This window comes from Cryptomeria japonica, chromosome 9 (assembly GCF_030272615.1).
Source record: "Cryptomeria japonica chromosome 9, Sugi_1.0, whole genome shotgun sequence".
NCBI classification, from domain to species: Eukaryota; Viridiplantae; Streptophyta; class Pinopsida; order Cupressales; family Cupressaceae; genus Cryptomeria; species Cryptomeria japonica.
The window spans coordinates 62422891-62447667 of record NC_081413.1 but is presented as its reverse complement, the minus strand read 5'-3'; positions in this window follow the sequence as shown (position 1 = coordinate 62447667).

The following is a 24777-nucleotide window of genomic DNA, read 5'->3' as shown; positions in this document are numbered from 1 at the left end:
CGATCACAGAGTTCATGAACATCTTGATTTTTGAAGGGCTACCCATTATCGGTGATAATGGAAGTAGGAATACCGTAACGACAAATGATGTAATTGAGAATGAATGTAGCAGTTTGTTTTCTAGTGACTTGTGTAAGAGGCACAACTTCAATCCATTTTGTGAAATGCTCGGTAGCAGTGATGATGAATTTGTGGCCATTGAAGGAAGGAGGATGAATCTTGCCTATGAGATCGAGTCCCCATTGGCAAAAGGGCCAAGGAGTCGCAATTGGTTGGAGTTCTTGTGCTGGCACATGAATGAGGTCTCCATGGATTTGACATTGCTTACATTTCTTAACAAACTGATATAAGTCTTTTTCCATATTGGGCCAGTAATATCTAGTCCTAATGAGTTTCTTGGCCAAGGTAGGATCACTAGAATGTGGACCACATATCCCTTCATGAACTTTGCATAACGCAATCTAAGCTTCGTCCCTTTCCAAACATCTAAGGAGAGTGCCATCTAGACCTCGACAGTATAGGATGTCAGCTAAAATGATGTATTGGGAGCATTGGCGAATGAAAGTGCGACGTTGATTGTTGGATAAGTCAGGAGGAAGGGTATTATTGTGAAGGTATGTGAAAATGGAACCATATAACTAGGAATCAGGACCAACGACACATATCATCTCAGCTAGTGATATCTCATACGAGGGAACCAAAATGTTATCCACCAAGAACTCATAGTGGGTTTCATTATGTGGTAGATCGATCAATGAAGCAATAGTAGCCATGGCATCTGCAGCTCGATTCTGTTCTCTTGGTTTCTGCTCAAAGTTTAACTTCACAAAATGTTGTTTCTGATCATCCACCATTCTTTTGTAAGGCATTAATTTTTCATCCTTTGTTTGATAGTCATCATTTGTTTGACTAATTACAAGTTGAGAGTTCCTGAAAACATGAAGTTCTTGGATCTTCCACTGAACTGCAATCCGTAACCCAGTTGTTAATGCCTCATATTCTGCTATGTTATTAGTGCAAGGAAATGATAATCAATAAGATTTTTCTATGGAATCCCCTTAAGGTGTGATGAAGAGTATGCCAGCTCCAACACCATGTTGTGTGTATGAGTCGTCAAAGTATAGTTGCCAAGGCTTTGTGTGTGATACTGTCAAAATGGATTCATCTTGAAATTATGAAGTTAGAGGAGCATCATCTATCATAGGAGCATCTGCTAATTGATCTATGATACCTTGTCCTTTTATTTCTTTTCTATCCACATACTCAATGTTGAATTCACTCAGGAGCATCACCCATTTGGCTAGTCACCCAGTAAGTGTTGCTTTGTTGAGAAGACAATTCAATGGATCAATCCTTATGACCAACTTAGTCTTATGAGTTAGCATGTAATGTCATAATTTCTTTGAAGTGAAGACCACAACGAGGCATGCATGCTCAATGGGTGTGTAGTTTAGCTCATATCCCACCAAAGTGCGACTAATGTAGTAGACTGCCTTTTCCTTGCCCTCAGTACCTTGTTGTGAAAAGAGTGCCCCCAGTGTTGTTGAAGTAGTGGATATGTATAATAATAGGGGTTGATCCGAAACCAGTGGCATCAAGACTGGTGAATTCAGAAGATAATCTTTGAGTATTTGGAAAGCTTGTTGACTGTTATCATCCCATTTGAATTTGATGTTTTTGTGTATCAAATGCTGAAAAGGATGACATTTATTTGCAAGTTGTGCTATGAATCTTCAAATGGATTGGAGTCTCCCTTGCAAAGAGCAAAGTTTACTGATATTTCTTGGTGGTTGCATCTATAGAATGGCCTTGACTTTTGCTGGATCGACTTCAATTCCTTTAATCTTACTTTGGCCTTGACACATTTCTTGGGGTTTAATCTTACTTTGTATTTTTCCTATTGGCATTATAACAAACAATGGGAGATTGTTGGCATTATAACAGACAAAGGGAGATTGTTGGCATTTCTATAAGGATATTGAGAAGGTTGTTGATGATTATGGATATAGCTGATTAAGGATGTTTACTGTCTTAATATTATTATTTTGTCATTGATGTCAAGAAATTGATTTTCTAATTCAGTATGTTGTTGCCATATCTTAAGAATTATGATTTGATGAGTATAAAGATGTCAGTAAAAGACACAGAAAGAATGTGATGAATAAGGGGAGAAATAAGTTATTCAATGGGCAACTATTACTGGGTTAGACAATGATGAGATCATGATGTTTAGATTATTTTGATATTCTACATATGTTGTTGATTGTAAGGTTAATACTATACTATGTTACTGAGCAAGGAACCTAGTCGGTAAACCCTAAGGTTATCGCTATCAGTTAATGAAGGCAGAATGTCTACCGAGTGAAGTTTAGTATTTACCAAATTGCAACCGAGTAATAAGAGAATGCATTGAATGAATAAAAGCATTATTTAATGAAGGATGCTAATGAGCTGGAACTGATTGAATGATTGGTATGCCATGCATGAAGTTTGTTAAAGAATCTATGGAAAAGGAAAGTCGGCAGGAAGATCTACAGTTCAGATTGAACCGCAATACCCTAGCACAAGTTCCAAGAAATGTATGCAAGTTCCAAGGTGGGGTAAAACATTTTCAGATCGAAGGATACATTGAACCTAGTCAAGTTTGAAGATCTGATGGCTATGATTGATCATGAGATATGTGATCAAGGAGATTAAGTGGATGGCAAATTGTTTATAAATAAGGAACTGTTAATAAACAATGAATGCGGGGAAGTGTATGCACAGGGATGCTACATAGTGATTACCGAGCACAGAAGCTTGAAGACCTATTTTGAATAACAGAGTATAGAGCCTAGCAGATGGACAAGATAAGTCCTATGACTAAATTGTATTGAGCAAATAAAAATCTGCTTTAGCATTTTAGATGTGAAGTTGCAGATAGATTTTTATTATTGTTATTTTGTAAAGTAACAGAAAATCTCTTAACCGAATGGACTTAATAGTCTTATTTGTAAAACCCTCTAGCAAGGTGACATTCTTATTAGTGTTTGAAATCCTTTAACAAGGTCACTTCTAACAAGGTGAAGATCCTAACAAATCTGAGGGAAATCCCTTAACCAGGTCACATCTAGCAATGTGTTTGTAATCTTTAATAGGATTTTCTTTTAACCGAGCATACTCTAGAAGAGTCTATTTCTTAGTGGGTCCAAAATCCCACAGTGGTTTTTCCCTATTTGGGTTTCCATGTTAAATCTGGTGTTATGAGTGTTATGATGTTTATATGCTTATGAGTTTGCATTTTTAGCATTTTTGGTTATATTACTAAAGTATATGTTACCGAGGTTGAATATGTTGTTTTTATGGAAGAATAAGTTTGTATGATTCACCCCCCCCCCCTCTCATTTTGTTAGCTTGGCATTTGTACTTAACAGTGAGTATCAGAACTATCAATTGGTATTAGAGCTTTGGACTCTGGAAGAAAAGTTTAAAGGTACTTGAGGAAAAGATTCAAAGATGTACAAGAGGGATGCATCAAAGCTGAACAAGTCGAGTTTCTCTACATGGTAGAAAAGGATGAAGCTGCACCTATCAGGAGTTGGAGAATATGCTATATATTATCTGGAGAATTATTTCATTACATCGAGCACCTATCCATTGACAATGGAAGAGATAAAGGAAAAGCAAGAACATATCCAAGAAATGATTGAAATAACATCTCCATTGATTGACTTAGAGTTTAATGATCTAGAAGGTTGCAATGATGCAAAGGCAATGTGGGACAAGCTCATATCTATGTATGGTGGAGATGAACATGTTCAAAGAGCAAAAGTGGATAGTCTAAGAGGACAACTTGAATCTATGAGGATGAATGAAGGTGAGAACATAACCCAATACAGTAAAAGACTAAAGGAGATTGTCAATTAAATCAAAGGAGCAGGTGGAACTATTGAAGAAAAGGATATAACAAGTAAGTTGTTAAGAACCCTTCTACTAGCTTATGCAATCCGCGTCTCTGCAATAAATGAATTGAGGTCTGTACCCAATATGCCAGTTTCTTTAGATGCTACTATTGGTAAGCTACATGCATTTGAGTTAAGTAATTTTGATAACAGTGGGTCATCGGTAAATAAAGTTGAATCTGCATTCAATTCTTTTCATATTGGTAAATCTAATGATTACAATGATAGAATGAATAAGTATTCAGAAGGAGATCATAGTGGAGCAAGTGAAAGATTTTGTAAAAACATGGAGGAAGTACATAAAATGAATGAGGAAATCAGAAAGCAAGAAGAGTTTGAAGAACTATTAGCTAGAAGGTTACCGAGAGGCAAAGGTAAGTATAAAGGCATACTACCTTTGAAATGTTTCAATTGTGATAAGATAAGACATATGCCTTCTAACTATCTTGACAAAGAATCTACTGAAAAGAGAGATTACCGAGATGACAGACATAAAGATAATAATTACAGAGGACACCGAGACTTCATAAGAAGAGATAGAAAGTCATGCTTAATAGCTGATGAGGAATCCAATGATGATAAATCAGATGAAACTGATACAGAGGAAGTAGTTTATGTGGCTATCAAAGATGGATCAAATGAAGAAAGGTATGAAGAAAAAGCCCTAATATCTCACATAAATACTAATGATTTTTAGATCATATATAGTGGATGCTCACATCACATGACAAGTGATAAACACAAGTTTGTTATATTAGAAGATTATGATGGAGGTTATGTAAGATTTGGTAATGATGCACCATGTCCGGTAAAAGGTAAAGGATCCATAACACTTCTTGACAATGCTAAATGCAATGATGTTTATTGGGTTGAAGGTTTGAAATACAATTTGTTGAGTGTAGCACAGTTAAACAATATAGGTTACCGAATAGAATTTCAGAAAGGAATTGTCAAAGTTCATGACAAGCATGGAAAGTTAGCTACTACCGGGACACAGACAAAAGGTAATACATTTCACCTTGACTCAACTTGGAATAAGTGTGTATATGCAAAGATAGATGATACCTGGTTATGGCATAAAAGGTTTTGTCATGTAAATTTTGATAATCTGATCAAAATAAGCAAGAAGCACTGAGTAAGAGGTCTACCGAGTCTTGAAAAACCTGAGAATGCTATGTGCTGAGGATACCAGATGGGTAAGATGACAAGATCAAGCTTTACAAGTAAGTCCTATACTTCTAAGGGAATTTTAGATCTTGTGCACACTAATCTTTGTGGTCCTATGAAAGTTCAAAGTTATTATGGTGATAAATATTTCATATTATTTGTGGATGATTATTCAAAGATGATGTTAGTTATGTTTTTAAAAGAAAAATCAAAAGCTTTTCAAATGTTTAAATGGTACAAGGCAAGAGTTGAAAATGAAATAGGAAGACAACTAAAATGTCTTAGATCTGATACAGGAGGTGAGTTCACTTCTGATGAGTTCAACTTATTCTGCAATGATCATGGTATAAAAAGACAAGTCTCTGCATTGAGAACTCCATAGAAAAATGGGATAGTTGAGAGAGGAAATAGATCTATTGTGGATTATGCCAGAACCCTGATAGTTGAAAAGAAAGTGCCACAAACATTTTGGAGAGAAGCAATAAGCACAGCAGTTTACACCTTGAACTGAGTACAACTGAAGAAAGGAACTTTGAAGACACCATATGAGATCTGGTATGGCAAGAAACCTAATGTAAGTTATTTCAAAATCTTTGGAAGTAGATGCTATGTACAAAAAGATGATAGAAATGGAAAGTTTGATCTAGAAAAGTGAAGAAGGAATATTTCTAGGTTATTCTTCTAGAAGCAAAGCATTTAAATGTCTGATCAAATCATCTAACAAAATAGTAGAAAGTGCAAATGTGAAAATTGATGAATTTACAGAAAGAAATGATGAAAGAAATTCCAAGGAACTAGAAGATTATGATGAATTTGTCTATGTTCAACCAACAAGTCTTACCGAGAGAACTGTTGAAGAAAATGAAGAGAATATCTAGTTACTGAGTGATGAAGAAGATCATATAGAGCCTATAGAGCCTATATTAGCCAAGTATGTCAGAAGACATCATGCATCAAGTCAGATTATAGGAGATAAGAATGATCCAGTGACGACAAGGAATAAATTGATACAGAACACATGTCTGATATCTGAATTTGAACTGAGGATAGTGAAAGAGGCATTTAACAGTGAAGATTGGATAAATGCTATGATGGAAGAGATTGATCAAATCAAGAAGAATGACACATGGACATTGGTTCCAAGACCGAAGGACAAAAATGTAATCGGTACAAAGTGGATTTTCAGAAACAAGTTGAATGAAAAAGGTGAGGTCATTCGAAATAAAGCAAGATTAGTTTGCAAAGGTTATGCCCAAGAAGAAGGACTTGATTATGGTGAGACTTTTGCACCTGTGGCAAGACTTGAAGGAGTAAGAACATTGTTGGCATATGCTGCTTACAAGAATTTCAAGGTATATCAAATGGATGTCAAATCTGCATTTCTGAATGGTATATTAGAAGAAGAAGTTTTTATTGAACAACCTGAAGGATTTGTTGAAGACAAAAATAAAGATCAGGTATGTAAATTGAACATAGAATTATATGGTTTGAAACAAGCACCTAGAGCATGGTATGAAAGATTGCACTATTATTTAATCAAGATTGGTTTTATAAGGACAAGTGAAAACAACAATATGTACATGAAGAATGATGAAAATGGAATACTGATCTTAGCCATATTTGTGGAAATGACTCTTTATGCAAGAACTTTGGAAATGAAATGAGCAAAAAATTTGAGATGTCATTAATCGGTGAGATAAAGTATTTTATAGGCTTACAAATACTGCAAATGAAAGATGAGATTTTCATTACTCAATCCAAGTACATAAAGGAAATCTTGAAGAAATTTGGAATGGAGGATTCAAAACCAGTAAGTACTCCTATGACTACCAACTATAAACTATCAGAGAATGATGAATCTGCATCTGTTGATGAGACACTTTACCAATCCATGATTGGAAAGCTACAATATGTTGTTCACAGCAGGCCAGATATAGCACATGTAGTAGGTATAGTTGCAAGATTCTCTGCAAATCCCAAGGAAACACATATGACAGCAATCAAGAGAATTTTCAGATACTTGAAAGGCACTAAGGATTATGGCTTAGTATATTAGAAAGGAAATGTTTTTGATTTGAAAGTTTATACTGATGCTGATTGGGCAGGCAACATTGATGACAGAAAAAGTACAAGTGGAGGAGCTTTCTTTTTAGGAGAAAAACTAGTGAGTTGGCTTAGCAAGAAACAAGGATGTGTTTCACAGTCAACAACAGAAGTTGAATATGTTGCTGCAACATTGAATTGTACCAATATAGCATGGATCAAACAACTGTTGGAAGGTATAAATGAACAAGTTACTGAGCCAGTAACTATATTCTATGATAGTACTAGTGCCATAAACATTTCAAAGAATCCTGTTATGCACTCTAAGACAAAGCACATCTCTATCAAATATCATTATCTTAGAGAAGAAGTTCAAGAGAAGAAAGTGGTGTTGGAGTATGTTAGCACAAAGGAACAAATAGTAGATATGTTCACCAAGCCACTACCAAGGGACACTTTTGAGTATCTCAGAAGTAAGTTAGGGGTCCTACCCCTATCTTCTATTCACTGACCAAGTTCAGTGAAAGCATCAATTCGATGACTCTACAGAATATCTTTTAGGAGTTGATGCTGATTTACACACTTTAGAATTTTTTCTAAAGGTGTGCAGGAAACAATAACAAGGAATAGGAATTGAAGACAAAATGCTCTGACTGAGACTAAATTGACACATAACAGTAGGAAATCACTTCATATAGGAAGAAATTATGTTTTCGTTCTTTACTTTTTGACATTGTGTCAAAGGGGGAGAAGACTGAAGAAAAGGGGAGAAGACTAATGTATGGGGGAGAAAACTGGTGATAGGGGGAGAGCATTTCAGAATCTCATAGCAATCCGAATCAATTAGGTCAAATCAATAGGTTTTTCCATCAATGCCAAAGGGGGAGATTGTTGGCATTATAACAGACAAAGGGAGATTATTGGCATTTCTATAAGGATATTGAGAAGGTTGTTGATGATTATGGATATAACTGATTAAGGATGTTTACTGTCTTAGTATTATTATTTTGTCATTGATGTCAAGAAATTGATTTTCTAATTCAGTATGATGTCGCCATATCTTAAGAAGTATGATTTGATGAGTATAAAGATGTCAGTAAAAGACACAGAAAGAATGTGATGAATAAGGGGAGAAATAAGTTATTCAATGGGCAACTATTACCAGGTTAGACAATGATGAGATCATGATGTTTAGATTATTTTGATATTCTACATATGTTGTTGATTGTAAGGTTAATACTATACTATGTTACCGAGCAAGGAACCTAGTCGGTAAACCCCAAGGTTATCACTATCGGTTAATGAAGGCAGAATGTCTACCGAGTGAAGTTTAGTATTTACCCAGTTGCAACTGAGTAATAACAGAATACATTGAATGAATAAAAGCATTATTTAATGAAGGAAGCTGATGAGCTGGAACTGATTGAATAACTGGTATGTCATGCATGAAGTTTGTTAAAGAATCTATGGCAAAGGAAAGTCAGCAGGAAGATCTACAGTTCAGATTGAACCACAATACCCTAGCACAAGTTCCAATAAATGTATGCAAGTTCCAAGGCGGGGTAAAACATTTTCAGATCGAAGGATACATTGAACCTAGTCAAGTTTGAAGATCTGATGGCTATGATTGATCATGGGATATGTGATCAAGGAGATTAAGCGATTGGCAAATTGTTTATAAATAAGGAACTGTTAATAAACAATGAATGCGGGCAAGTGTATGCACAGGGATGCTACATAGTGATTACCGAGGACATAAGCTTGAAGACTTGTTTTGAATATCAGAGTATAGAGCCCAGCAGATGGACAAGATAAGTCCTATGACTAAATTGTATTGAGAAAATAAGAATCTGCTTTAGCATTTTAGATGTGAAGTTACAGATAGATTTTTATTACTGTTATTTTGTAAAGTAACAGAAAATCTCTTAACCAAGTGGACTTAACAGTCTTATTTGTAAAACCCTCTAGCAAGGTGATATTTTGATTGAGTGTTTGAAATCCTTTAACAAGGTCACTTCTAATAAGGTGAAGTTCCTAACAAACCTGAGGGAAATCCCTTAACCGGGTCACATCTAGCAATGTGTTTGTAATCTTTAATAGGATTTGCTTTTAACCAAGCATACTCTAGAAGAGTATATTTCTTAGTGGGTCCAAAATCCCACAGTGGTTTTTCCCTATTTGGGTTTCCACGTTAAATCTGGTGTTATGAGTGTTATGATGTTTATATTCTTATGAGTTTGTATGTTTAGCAGTTTTGGTTATATTACTGAAGTATATGTTACCGAGGTTGAATCTTTTGTTTTTATGGAAGAATAAGTTTGTATGATTCACCACCCCCTCTCATCTTGTTAGCTTGGCATCTATACTTAATAGTACGTATCAGAACTATCATTTCCAACCAATCAAAAATGATTGAAAGTATGTCCAAAAGTGTATCTATGTCTATTGATTTGCCCAAGAGGTCATCAACACAATCTTCCACAGTAATGTGCATGAGATCATGAAAGATAGTAGTCATGGCTCTTTGGTATGTAGCGCCTGCATTCTTTAGCCCAAAGGGCATGACATTGCAGCAGAAATTTCCCCAAGGACAAGTAAATGTTGTTTTGTGCTGATCCTCAGATGTGTTTTTTATTTAATTATAGCTAGAGAATCCATCCATTAAAGATAACATCGCATGACCTGCTATGAGATCTACGATTAGATCAATATTTGGTAATGGAAAATCATCGTTAGGACAAGCTTTGTTGATGTCTCTCAAATCTGTGCATATTCTGATGCTTCGATCCAGTTTACTGATAGGTACTAAGCTGGAAATCCACTCAGGATAGTCAATTGGGCGTATGAATCTGACATCCAATACTTTTTCAAGCTCTGCTTTGACTAATAATGCCACTTATGGATGCATCTTTCTTAATTTCTATTTTACTGGTTTTGCCCCCGGTTTGACTGTCAAATGATGCATTACCAAATCAGGACCTAGTCCAGGCATATCAATATATGACCATGCAAAATTGATTTGTTGCTCTGTGAAGAAACTTATGAACTTTGGTCTTTCTGTCTCTGTCAGAGATTGTGCTAAGAATATGTTATGTGGAGTTTCTTCTATACCAATGTTTGTTTTGATGGTCTCCTCCACTAACATAGATGATTTTTCTTCATATGATGCTAGGAGAATGTCAAGCCTTCCATCTTCGGGTGCCTTAGAGAGGTTTTCACCTTCAGATACATTCTTTCTTTTAACTTTTTGGGGGTCAAACAATGCCACAACATGGTTTTCACCATAAGACCCTTGATTTATTTTTATTTTTATGTTTTTGCGACTGGAAGGCCCAACACCCTCACCAAAATATGCCATGTTGTTGAGTTCTATAGTGTACCCTGCCTTATGGTCCCCAGGGGGAAGATTATCTTGTATGCCTAGATAGTCAATAAAGGCCTCATCATTTTGGAATGTGTCAAATTGTGTAGGTCCTTCATGGTCCCAGTCAATAAGTTGGTGATGAACAAGGGGAAGGCCTTTGATGTTTTCAAAGTTAGCGGGACTAAGGGTGAAAATGCAGTTATATTCAGGTATGTCAAGGTAGTTATCAAGGTCATCATTGGCACTCTCCTCATCTATCTCGATCGTGAATGAATCTAAATTGTCATCACTAGTAGCACATTCCAAGGCAGGTGTCTTCATTCTTCATGATTTTGACCTAGCATCTAGAGGCAAGGACAATGTGGTATCCTCAGGGGTTGTTTCTTGATCCACTTTGAATATTATATAAAATTCCTCTTCTTCTATGGGTTCACCTAGTTCTTTGAATGTCTTAATGAGTTCATAGTCACTAGAGGATTTGTTTGAATCCCATTCCCATTCATTGGAGTTTGTGGAATAGCGATTCTCTTATTGATTTTTGGCAGCTTTGATTTGTAATATTTTTCCTGTCTTTCGAGTATTTACCTTGGGAGACATTAAACCAAGTCCTTTCGAGCGTTCCTTTTTGGATGTCAATTCAGGTTGTAAAGGTTCAATGATGCTTTCCTTTCTTAAGCCAAGAGGACTTTTGCCATCATACCCAATTTTTTGTAGGATCTTGAATCATTTGCCATATTTTTCACATGGTATGGTGATGTGATCTTGTGTATCCTTTTCAGGATCTTTGTAAAGCATTTTGTATAAATGTTCTTCCTCCACTTCACCCCACTTTTGGAAGATAGTAGGATCCCATTTGAGTGTAATGATGGATACCCATTTAGAAGGATGTGGTCATCCATATTCTTTTGGTGAACTCATAACTTTTTGTAAGCACATGGTTTGATTTAGGGTGTATTCACCCATGCCTTTGTCCTGATATTTCCCTTTAAGCTCACCTTGGTTTGATGTCGAAGGTTTCAATGATTCAGGATCAATGTATGTAGAAGAAGGGACAACTTCTCTATTACTTGGAATGATTGTCTCAGTTTTTGGTCTCAAGTTATTGCAATATATGAATGGATTAGGATCATAATTAACCATTATTTCAACTCCTTTGTGAGGAAACTTAATGCATTGGTGGTATGTATATGGGATTTCCCTCATCTCATGAATCCAAGGACGTCCTAGCAATATATTGTATGTGAGATCTACATCTAGGACTTGACAAATGACATCCTTTGTAACTGACCCAACTCTGAGTGGTAATGTGACTATGCCTTTGGATGAAAGTTCTTCATCGTCATATACTTTGATGGTAATTTTTTTTGTAGAATTCATAGCTTTATTAAAATATCCCAATTTTTTAATAGTGCTCAATGTACAAATGTTTAGACCTGCTCCTCCATCTATCAGGACTCATTTTATTCGATGTTTGTGTAGGAAGGCTTCAATGTGTAAAGGTGCATTATGTGGTTGGCTCACGAAGGCGTCGTCAGCTTCTGTAAATGTAAGGGAGTGTGGAATGGAAAGGTGTCCCACTATGCCTTGAAACTGGTCCATGTTCAAATCAGTAGAATAGAAGTGTCTCTCAAGGTTTTGTCAAGAATGGCATTATGTGCGGGGGATATGCATAAGAGCTCAAGGATGCAGATGAGCACGGGTGTCTTCCCTAACTGTTCTACAAGGTCATACACAGGTTTGGTTGATGAGGAAGTGGTGTTCTTAGCTAGAGCACCTTGCAAGGTGAATTTACCTTGATGAGTTGTGACATTACATTCAAAGGTAGGTTTGGAAGAAGATCCAATGCCTTTTAGGACAATCTTGGGTCTTTGGGTAGAATTCTCAGGTGTTTTGTCCTTGATGATAATGGTAGAGACATAATTGTCCATCGAAATGTGATTGATAGTTGAATCATAGTTATAGGATGCTTTGGTATAGTTGGTTTGATCATCTGTGGCTTTAGCTTTTCCCTTGTCATGTTTTGGAAATGGTTCTTTAAACATCTCATGTTCTTGATTGGATGAGTGTCTCTCTATCTCAATGTCACCTCTATCAATGAGATCTTGTATGATGTTCTTCAGTCGATGACAATTTCCTATCTTATGACCTTTGCTCTTATGAAATTCACAATACTGATCATCATTCCACCAATTTGGTTTAACCTTTGGCTCATATGGAGGCAAATCTGGAATTGTTATTATTTTGTTTGCCACTAGATTTTTGAAAACCGACTCTAGTGGTTCTCCCAATGGAGTGTACTTCCTTCATGATTTGGAAGTTGTTTGAGTATTCACCTGATTGTTTGTAGAGCTTGATCTAGAAAAAAATGATTTTGGGTCATATAGTATTGGCATCAACAACACCATCATTGACTGTGTTCTTGTTTTTATTCCAAAATCTTGGCTTGTCTTTTTCTTTAAAGTCCTCTTTATTTTCCTTGAATATCCTAACGATTCCTTGTTCAATTAGGACCTTCTCTGTTGCTAAGCCTTTTTCAATGACATCCTTGAAGGTGGACAAACAAGATTTTCTTAGATCATAACCAATTTCTCTATGGACATTCTGGGTGAAAATCTCTACCATTTGTTTTTGTGGAATTTCACAAGAGCATCTGCTGGTTAGATTTCTCCATCTTTGTAAAAATGATGAAAAATATTCTCCATCATTTTGTTTGGTGTTGCACAAAGTAGTGACTGATATGTCTGTCTCTATGTTGTATGAGAAATGTTGGATAAATGCCTCTTTTAAGTCACCCCATGACTTAATTCTAGCTGGAATTTGGGAGAACCATTCCATAGCTTGATCACTTAAGCTTTGTGGGAATAATCTCATCAAATATGTCTCTTCTGCTGCTACCTCAATGCAAGCTATGAAAAACTGTCTTATATGTGCCTTAGGATCTCCTTTGCCTTTGTACTTATCAAACTTAGGTGTCACAAAGTGTGTAGGAAATGGAGGCATTGGAATGATTTTGTCAAATGGATAAGGACATATGTCTCTCATTGTGTAAGTCGGATTTGGTGTATTTATGTCCTCTATTTTCTTTTGCAAGTCCTGGATTTGCTTTTCCAAATTGTTCTTCGGTGGAGACCGACTTCTTAGACCATATCCCATGCCTGAGCCACTATTTGGAGGAGGAGTATGTTGCATATATGGATGATATTGATCATACACATGTTCATATGGAGGATGTCTATAGTGATGTTGTGCATAAGGACCACTTGGTATAGAGTCATGATGAGGAATGGAATATCTGTTTTGTCCATGTATACCATACTCTACAGGCATGTCATGAGTTTGTTCTAATGTGTTGCCCCCAAATTTGACATGGGGTTTCCTTGTGTCCAAATTTTGAACATGCCTTTGGATATCCAATTTCTTTGGTGGTTGGTCCTTAGCATCTGTATGTGATTGAGTATATTTTTCTGCATAAGACTTCCATAATGCTCTGGGAAGCTAAGTATCATATGCTTGACCATGTGTGTATGGGACCTCAAGTTTTTGAAACAAAGATGATGGTGATTCAGGCACAAGATGTGGTCCTCTATTGCCTCCACTATTAGGCCTCCTTTGATCCATGTTGGGATGAGGTTATTGCAAAGGTTGATTTTCCATTATTTGAGATGTGTCAAAATCATGAGGGATCTTGGCTCCACTTTGTGCCATCACTTGTAAGGAGTATTGTCTATCTCTCCTCATTATTTTGTTAACTAATCTATTAAAACGGAGATCCATAATGGAGTCTTCCACTTCTGCTGAATATACTGAAATGTTGTCCATATTGTCATTGTGTGTGTCATTGTTGTTTGTAGTGTCCATGTTCTCAACATTTGGAATGTTTCTATAGGCATCCATGTCGAGTAATGTGTTATGATTAGAATTGAAAAAGACATCATTGTCATACTCATAGGCACTCATGTTTGCGGACTCTTGAGCCTCTTTAGCTTCTCTCCTATATTTTTGGGAATGGGTTTCAACCATGAACTAGGTCTTGACCAAGATGTGAGAGACTAGATGAAAATGGAAAGAGTATGGAAGACCAAGAGTTGGATGGAATGTAAATGAATCTAAAGTGTAATTGCAATGTCCAAAGTGTAAGACCAAGTATGTGTGTAGTAGAGTAGGTGTGGCTTCCAAAGAGATGATAGTTTCTCTTGATGAGGTAAGTTGACCTTGACTCTAAGTAAGACTAAATGAGACCCAAAGGTGATAGACCTTGATGAGGGACCACTTAGCAAAATGTTGTTGTATGTAGTATGTTGACAAAGTATGATGAGGATAAGCAAGTGACCTTTTGACTCAAGTTTAGACAAATATGAATGTAATGGAAGATGTAGAGCAATGATGAACTTTGTGAGACCCAAAGATAGGTTGAATGCTAGATGAAAACTAGGAGAAATAACCTAGGAAGCTCAAGAAATCTGAAACTAATTGCTCTTGTTTGCTAGACTATGAGTTTTTCCCAATACTGAACACAAACATGCTTGTATTCTTCACAGGTGCGATTTAATGACATAGACGTGGTTCTATAAGACATAGACTCATTTCTGAGGGTTTGTAAATGAATGTTGCTCAGAAGAACATAGATGCGTTTCTGCCCTCCATAGACACGGTTTAATGACACAAACATGGTTCTGTCAGACACAGACGCATTTTTGAAAACTTAGTGCAATTTTTCCAATGTGTAAAGTTGTTTGTTGTGACCAAATCTGAATTTCTAACTGTTTTTCGTGACAAGAGGACACAATGTTGATGAAGACTCAATGTTTGCAAGTGTTTAGACTCAAAATGACTCAAAGAAAAGTGTGTTGTTTGATGTAAAATTGTTTTGCATACACTTGAAGACACAAAAGACACAATGTTATGATGTTTGGTCTTGAATGTTTGATTGTTCAAAATAAGACAAGCGCAATTCTTATGGCTGGCCAGGACAATAGTTGTTGATCCCACATGGGGTTTCCCCTGAGGCTACGCTATTCAGAGTGGATACTTAGATGCTTGACCCCACTGGCTCCACCCTCGGCACTCACTTCTCACGACAGCCAAGCATCAGTCCCCACGAAAATTGCCTGTGGCGAACTTTGTATCTTTACTAATAACCGTATGTGTGTGGGCCACTCCATAGGTCTGACCTCCTACCCCAACAACTAGAAGGATTTTGGCTTCTAAAACAAAAGGGCGCTAGCAAGGGCATCCGCTTGTGTGGCCATACATGCGGCACTTTCAGATTTGTAAATACAAAAGGCTCCCAGCCAGTAGGGGTTACACCCTACAACTGATCAAATAAATTTGATCAAACGGGTTTATGGGGAGACATAGTATCGATATGAACTAATTAGCACACGTTATCCATAGTTTTCACCATTAATATAGTTGTTTATAGTGGTTTGAAAGAGGTGGGTTTTCCTCACTACCACTTGGGTCATCCTCTCCTCACAAGTAGTCCTAATGACCACACAGGGAGATAGGCCCTCTAGAGATTAAACAAAAAGAGCCTATTGCTCAAGACATAAACGACTGGTTCAATTTTAGAGCACCAATTGAAGTGGTTGATAATCTATAAAAACAAGGCACATAATAAAGATCAAAAACCCCTGCCAAGGTCCTGCAATAAAGATTTGTCAGTGTTGTCCTCGATTTCAGCACGGCCAAAATCATGAGGCAACCCTACGAAACTGGTCTATTTCGTACATTATGGTCTCCGGGAGAGCTTAATCGACTTGGTCGGTTAGTTCATTTCATTCTTTGCTTTTCATTTTTATTATTTTCCTTGTTTCTTAAGTTTGCAGTTTTACCTGCAGTTTGGACTTTAAAGTCCGAACTGAAGTGTTCTTTTGGCCAGATACACTTTGGACTTTAAAGTCCGGTGTGTATTTGATGGTCTTTGTGCCTGCATTTTAGAGTTTAAAGTCCGAACTGCATGTGGTCTTTGCCTGGAGTTTGGACTTTAAAGTCTGAAATGCAGGTGGTCTTTGCTTACAGTTCAGACTTTAAAGTCCGAACTACGATTACCTGTTGTTTTCATGACGCATTTATTTCTAATTAGGGTTGGTTAAAATGCTTTATAAAGTTAGTTTTAGCATTTTAATCTTCGTTTTGGTCTATATCGCACACCCCCTCCTCCAATTTCTTCCATCATGACTCGAATTTTCTTCTCCGTGGCTCGATCGGATCGCTCCATACTCGGATTTTTCTATCATCATAGTAGAAGAGGTGGGGTTTTTGTTTTTCGAGTTTTTATTTGTTCTTGTTTGCTTGTTTTTGTTTTTTCCTTTTTCTTTTTGTTGGTGTTTGCCTTTTTCAGATTTTGATCCGAAGGACAATCAAATTTTGAAGTCTGATTGCCTCCTTTGTTCCAGAGAACAATCAGATTTCAAAACCAGATTGTCCTCCAGATCCCCCTATCTAAAGCTGCATACCGAACTTTAAAGTCCAGTGTGCAGCTGAAGATTTGTCCCTTAGCATATCAGATTTTAAAGTCTAATATGCGGCCTATTAACCTCCGCATATCAGACTTTGAAATTTGATATGCAGAGGGGTATAGGTTGACATGTTGGGTTTTAAAACCAGATATGTCAACTAGTTATCCTTCCCCTTAGAAGCACATCGGACTTTAAAAGTCCAATGTGCCTCTAATATTTTCTAGATTTTACATCGGACTTTAAAGTCTGATGTGCTTGTTTGAAGTTTTTCCCTACACATCGGACTTTAAAGTCCGCTGTGTAAATGTCTTTCCCTAGATTGACATGTCTGACTTTAAAGTCCAATGTGTTTATAGCCTTTCACAAAATTGCACATCGAACTTTAAAGTCTGATGTGCAGATGCTTGTTTTTTTGCACATCGGACTTTAAACTCCAATGTGCAAATTTTTGTTTGTAAAGAAACAGATCGAACTTTTTTCTCTAACCTACTGTTTTTGGTAGTTTTACTCCTAAGCCTATTTTGAGTCCCATTTTTTGATCTATTTGAGAAAAAATGATTTTGATTCTGATGAATAGCTAATCATTAGTGTTGAATGCAGTCATTGTGCACGAATGTCAAAGCTCTCTCACAACAAACTTGAGTCTTCCTCAGGATAACCTTCTCCAAGTAAAGCATCATCAAAAAAGATGAAATACAAGTATGATAGGTACTTGAATATGTACCCAGAGAATTCAATGGACTCAAATATTAAGGAGATCAGAGACACGAAAATTGGGCATGTTGATATGGAGGAATTTGTTGACCGAGTTCAAAGGGCTCCTGCACGTCTAACCAGTTTAATCAAATCTGAGCTACATAAGTATGCATCTTTCCTAGTTGCAGCTCATGATCCTAAATTTGTATTGGCAATAGCTGATCACTTTGATCCAAGCACAAGGCAAGTGAAAGATGAAAATCAGAATGTCATCATGACTCTAGATAGTGTATTCTTCAATAGTGTCTTTAAAGGTTCACCAGTTGAAGAAGTAGCTGATATTTCTCAAGAGAGTGCTCAAGAGTACTAAGAGAAACATGAGGATAAATGCAAAAAAGTAATCAATACTATTTATCTCTCTACTGCAAGAACTTCCCTCACCTCACGATGGCCTAAGTCTTTCCACAGGAGTGATTTTAATGAGGAATATAATGACATGGTCACCATGTTATCTAGAATGAGAGGATTAAAGGACTCTCATTATTTCCAAAGCTAGATGACTTACTACATAAATATAATCTGAAAGGGAGCTACAAGAATTGATTGGGGAGAACATAACAGTGATGCGCTTTGCGCCCAATTGAAAGAGGTCAAGGTAACACTAAAGTTTTATATGACCTCATACCTGGTTTACATAGTTGCTTCAATGAGGCAGTATCTAGGTTTGTCAGCCAAGGGTGACAGAAAAGTGGTGCCCGTTAGGGAGTAGTATGACTAGCTAATTATAAAAAATCAAGGTAATCATTAAAGGAGGGTTAATGATGCCTTCTTTTCTATATAGAAGTGCATTTTGATAAAGGCCTATAGAATAGAAGAATATCAGAGGCCACTTACAGCAGGGTGTCTTATTTTGGGTACATATTTCTATAGTTTCCCACATTCACCTATATCAGAATTGGATGTTTCTCAGGTGAGCCCTTCATTCTTCAAAGGTTCCCTTCAGACAAAATCGTTCTTATGGAGCTATGTAGACAACTGATTAATGTGCATGAGAAACAATCACAAGCACATAAGACTAGGCTAAAATTCTCAGAGTCAATTCGTAGGTATTCAGTGCTAACCAACCCCAAGGCCAAAAATACGGAGGAAGAAATGTAGTGGAATACCATGAGAAGTTTCAAGGCCCAAACTGATTTTGATTTCTGGGGTACAAAGAGCAAGCTCAAAAGGACTTACACTCATGTTTACAGGTTTGAGGATGTTTGGGTGGATTGTCAGAATGAGGAGGATATAAGAAGGATGGATTTCAGCCGCCTCACTCTAGAACAAATTGAAAATCTGAATCTAGCTAAGATCCCAATGACTATGGAAGACACATATGACATAGTGGACCCTATTTATTATGAGAAGAAGATTGCAGACTCCGGACTTCCACTTGTGTAACTGTCAAAGAACGAAAGCAAGTTCATTATGCAAATGATCTCTCCCATCTTAGCAAACACCAATGCTTGGTTGTTAAAAAAGAATCTCAGGACGAAACAACTTCCCACTAGTTCAGGAGATGATGACAACAACGATGGTCCATTGGGTAAGACAACAATGGCTGAAATAAGAACAAAGAGAAGGGCAAACTCACAAGCACTATCCTTAGCTACTATGATACAATAAGAAGGTAAAGGGCCCAAAATCAAATTTACAGTTAAAGGGTTGAAGAAGGATGAATCATCATTTGCACCACAAGAAGCCATGACGAAGGAGTCAGAACAACCACCTACTAGTGAAGCTGGAAAGGGAAAAGAGGTCCAAGAAGCTGAAATTCCTCAACAAGAGGAAGTACAGGCAGAGGAAGTGTCACATCCATCTGAAGTTGATGCCCCGATTACTTCATAGGTAATCGTCCATTCTATTGACTCTGACTTTGACTCTGAGCAAGAGGATGAATATTTTCATGAAGATGGAGATCTAAGTATGGGCATGATGCATTCAAAGACCATTGGTCAATTTTTTGCAATAACCAACTTCTATAATTTAGATGATATCCCTTCATCTACTTTTGAGTCTACCATGATGGATTTTAATGAAACCTTACAAGATGCACTTGCAGAATAGGTTTCAGTAGATTTACCCGCCACTAATACCACCATCATAGCAATTCCTCCACTAGTAAGTGCTGAAGTTACACTCACAACACCCTCGAATCTCCCACCTGTAATTAAAGAGGTAGTAGCAACAAATGTTCCACTAAATGCTTCAATATCAGCACCATCTGTAACACTCACAACTACTCCAAGTTCTAGTCAACCTACCTGTCAATCTTCAACCCCAAGTCAGCAAGGAGCTACTACTCCATCATCCAATCCAGAACTACCCCCTTGGATGGAAGTAGTGGCCCCTAAGAGGAAAGAATAGGTAATATCTCCTGATGAATTTGACTTTGAACTTTTAGTTCCTTGAAAGCCTAACGGAATGAAAAAGCCAAAGACAGTATCCTGGGTGGTTGTAGACCCAGCTTCCAAGAGGAAATATGCTGAAGTTATGGTGTCATCGTCAAACAAGGACAAAGGCAACATACAATCAGAAGATTATACCATGCAGGTTGTAGAGCTCGGGGTGGAAACACATGAGAGTGTGAAATTAGATTCTCAGACAACCCTTAATTCTTTATTGAGAAGATTGGATCAAGATAGGGATGAGAAAAATGTCTTGAAATAGAAGTGTGAACAACTAACCAATTTCCTTTTAAAGGTAACACAATCTTCTCAAGAGGTTGAACCTATAGGATCATCAATAGACACCAAAGCTCTCAAAAAGATTGAACGGGTAGGAGCTAAAGGCTAGGTCATGGACGAATGGATCTTGCAGCTAAGGTCAGAAGGCTCTCATCTTCTGAGCTCAACAGTGGAACTATTGTCTAATTATGAAGTGATCTAGAGTCGAACACAAAGACTCAAAACCTCTTTATCATAGGAAATTGAGGAAGTTGTGAAAAGCACTACATTGTGGAGCAAAATGGAGGATTTCAGGATAGATGTCCTGGTTGAGAACAAGGTAATTCCCACAAGGCAGAAGTACATTTAGATCTTGTCATTATTGTCTCATAAACAAGAGACAATGAAGTTAATGATTGCAGTGCTATACCGAGAGAAGAAAGAAGGTGACGACGAGGTTGACCTTATTTTTTCTAAAGTTGGTGATCTCCCTTGCTATTTATATGATAGTGATCAAAATCTCATCACTACTAAAGTCGTCACACAGGAATTCCTTTCCTGGATGGACCAATGCATGGGACAAGATTTCTCACTTGATACCTTTGATAAATTGTTAGAAATTCAAGTCAACTTTGAAGTCCTTGCATCCATGTTGAAGGATGTTAAAAAGAAACAGGTGAAGATTCAAGATGCAATGTCCCACGTCCAAATCATCAAAAGTTCTACCTTGATGCCGAACGAATTAGATGTCAAAGCCATCCTTGTTAAGTTTGAAGTTTTCTAGAAATCCAATGAAGAAGAGAATCAAGAATGAAGTACCCTCTTTTGGCACTCTTTCTTCATGCAGCTACACCAATAGATGTTGTCAATTTTTGTGCAGCTGCACATTTTCTTTATGTAGTAGTTGTATTAAAATGGGACTATGTAGTTGAACAAGTCAACTATGCCCACCTTTTTCTCAACTCCTTTTCCTATATAAGGAGGACCTTTTTGTAAATATTTTTTATCTTTTTCATGCTTAGCAAAACTCTGCTGGATTTTATCCCAATTAAGACTTTGGGCTTTTGTGGTTAAAATTCAATCAAATAAATAAAGAAAACAGTTTTGTTGATTGCAAACTTTGTGTTGTTTCAAGAAAGTTGTTTATATTATTTAATGTTCCTATATCCATTGAATCCATATTACCTTTACTTCTTTGATCTTTAAGATATTGCTATGTGGTTAGAGAGCTCTCAAATCTTGCCAATAGACTTTGTGCTCTTAGCATACTTGAGAAATCTGCTAATAAATTAAGTGACTTGTAGTAAGCTTTGTATTGCTGCAGTTATTTGTAGTTTAATAGATTAGAAATCGATACTTGAAGACTTTGAGATTTGAGCTAAGTTTCTAATTTTTTAATTTGTAACAGTCAGTGTGAATTGGTGTTACCATAAAGGAGACTTTGTGCTACTTAAAAGTAACTCTTTGTGCAGTTTTTTAGACTAATCATTCTTTTCTTTAAGTATCTGAAGAGGTAGAGAAATTGTAACTAGGTGAAGGGAGAATACATAAACTCTAAAAAAAGAGAGCTATATGCCCAACACGAACCCACAAATTTAATTTCTTATTAATTAGAGGAAAAATTTCATAGGGAACCTCCCCTTGATGAGAGGAGAGATTAATTTCTTAGCATAGCATTGTGTGAATTTTATGTTTTGTCATTAGTACGCTAGTGACAAAATATTCACCCAACAGTTTTTTGGCGACTCTGCTAGGGAGTGACGTGCAACTGGATTGTCTCTTGGGTTGCAGTGCGCTTTCATTGTAATTTCCATATTGTTGTTTTTCTTCAAATCATAATCTAGCTGATCAAAGTTACACTAGTGGGAAACTATTAGCAAGAATTGTTGATCCTACTTTTGAAGTATTGCAGCAATTCAATTTTCCCTTTGTGACACCTCGACAGATACTTTCTCCTTTGCAGCGGACATGAAGTTTTCCTCCATCTGCATGACGATCTCCCGTACCAAGTCATCAAGTTTGCAAGTTTCAGTTGTTCCATTTGCAAATCATTTTGTAATACCACCTTATAATCCATTAAGGATGGCTATTGCTGGCCCTTGGGGCACTGCTTTTGGTCCTCTGAACCCGACCGCACCTTTGCATGAACTTCTCAAAGGTATGCGGAAAAATCTACCCAAATTTTTTGGGAATGGTTCTCAGCACCCAGACAAACACATTGTTGCCTTCTACATCGCATGTGGAGTCCTAGGTGTTGAGCACAAAGACGTTAGTGAGATTACTCATTGAGACTTTGCATGGAGCTGCTACTGATTGGTTCTATCATCTTACTAATGCTTGTATCACAAATTGGGCAACTCTCAGAATGTTGTTTGAGGCGAGATTCAAGTCCGCCGAAGATGATCATGCTTTATTGGCACAATTAACTTAGTTGAAGAAAGAGCCTCAGGAACCCATGCGTGAGTTTGTAGCAAAATTCGACAAGTTACATAATCATATTCCACTCGCTTCAAGACCTACTACTGGAAACTTGAAATGCTTTTTCATCAACTCCCAATTGCCAGAGGTGAGTTTCCTTTTGCGAAGGAACAATCCTATAGATTTGGCTGCAGCTCAACAAATGGCCATATCGGTTGAAGATGATCTTATCCTTGCTGGAAAGATAAGGAGAGATCTTAACAAGGTTAGGAGTAATCAAGTTGCCAATGCATCTCTCCCTTCAACTAGTTCTGCAGATCCTATGATACGAAAGCTAGCAAATAAGTTGTTGGCGCTTAAGAAGCAAATTTCCTCACAAGGAAATACTTCTTATCATGATGTTCCAAGAAGGACTTATCCAAACAATGCTTCCAATTATGTCATGCATAATCAGAATAAATTACCTCCTACTCCAGAGAGGCTTGCATTGGAAGCACCACCCCAAAGTTCAGCTACTAGATATTATGAAGCTGAATAGAATGATCTTCCTCCTTTCGGTGAAGAAGATGCTAATTCGCATCAAGAATGTGATGCAAAGTTGGCTGGCGACTCTAATATCAGGTTTATACAATATCAAGAAGATGATACACCAGTTGCACATGATGAAGATGTCTTTGCAGTATTCACCTATTTGCAAACACAGGCAGCTCAGCCACCTATCATTGAGAAGAGTGACGATTCTACTCAAATAAAGGACTCTCAACGTTTGCCAATTTCTATTGCGAAGTGGGGCTCCTATACTAAATCTTGCAAAGGACAACACTATCTCAATGGACACCACGAAGGAGAAAAATGTAAGTGATTCTTCAACTGCTATCAATTTTTCTGCACCTGTCAATTCTTCTACACATGCATCAAAGACTAGTGTACCAAATATTTTTAATTCTCAAAATGAGAATCAAAATCCGTCTTTGATGATGAATTCCTTTCAGTCATTTGATATTTTAGATCATGCAAAGAAAAACAAAATACAAATGTCTGAAGTTGAATTTTTGAGATCTAACCCAGATCAATTTGAGCGCTTGGTCAAATTTGTTAAAGAAAAAGATACTACCCCTACCAATCTTCCAAAATCAAACTTTCTTCAAAACAATCTAGTATCTTCCCCTTCTCCTGTCGAGAAGATAGAACCATTTTACATCTCTTTGTTAATAAATGGTTACAAGCTTAGTAACTATGTAATAGATTCTAGGGCATCTGATAATGTTATGCCATCAAAAGTTGCCAATGCCCTTGGTTTAACTTTGACCAAAACATTTGGAAGGTGTTTCTCTGTGGAACAAACAAGTTCCTTTGATTGGTCAAATCAAGGATGCACAGTTTGCCTTTGCTTCATTCCCAGAAAATAAAATCAAGATGATAGTACTGGTAGCCGATGTACCGGCTTCCTATGGGCTATTGTTGGGAAGAAATTTCTATAGAGATGTTTGGGGTGAGTTAAACATGGATATGACTGAGGCTCGTATCCCAATTAAAGGAGTTGTCCAAAGGTTACTTCTAGAAAAAGAATCAAAATATACCGTTGTCAAGTCTGATGATCAGCGGGCCCAGATTCTTTTCAAATCATCTAGCATGGGTAATTATTTCATGCATGCTAATGATGGTTTAAAGATGACTCCTGAGAGTGAAGTTGATACTTCACTCAATTATTTCCCTGTTGATTGTGAAAGTAGTTGTGAAAGTAGTGTTATTGAATCAAAAGGATCTGCAACTTCACAACAAGAAATTCTCAATTTTGATACCATCAGCATTGGTAGTCTAGATGATGTTTGGATGCTGGAGTTTGATGGCAGATGTTCTTCTACCAGATCAGGAGCCAGTATTGTTTTAATTTCTCCTAAGGGTAATCTTTTCCCTTTCTCTTTTAAATTGCAGTTCGATAATACAAACAACACTATTGAGTACGAGTCTCTCCTTCT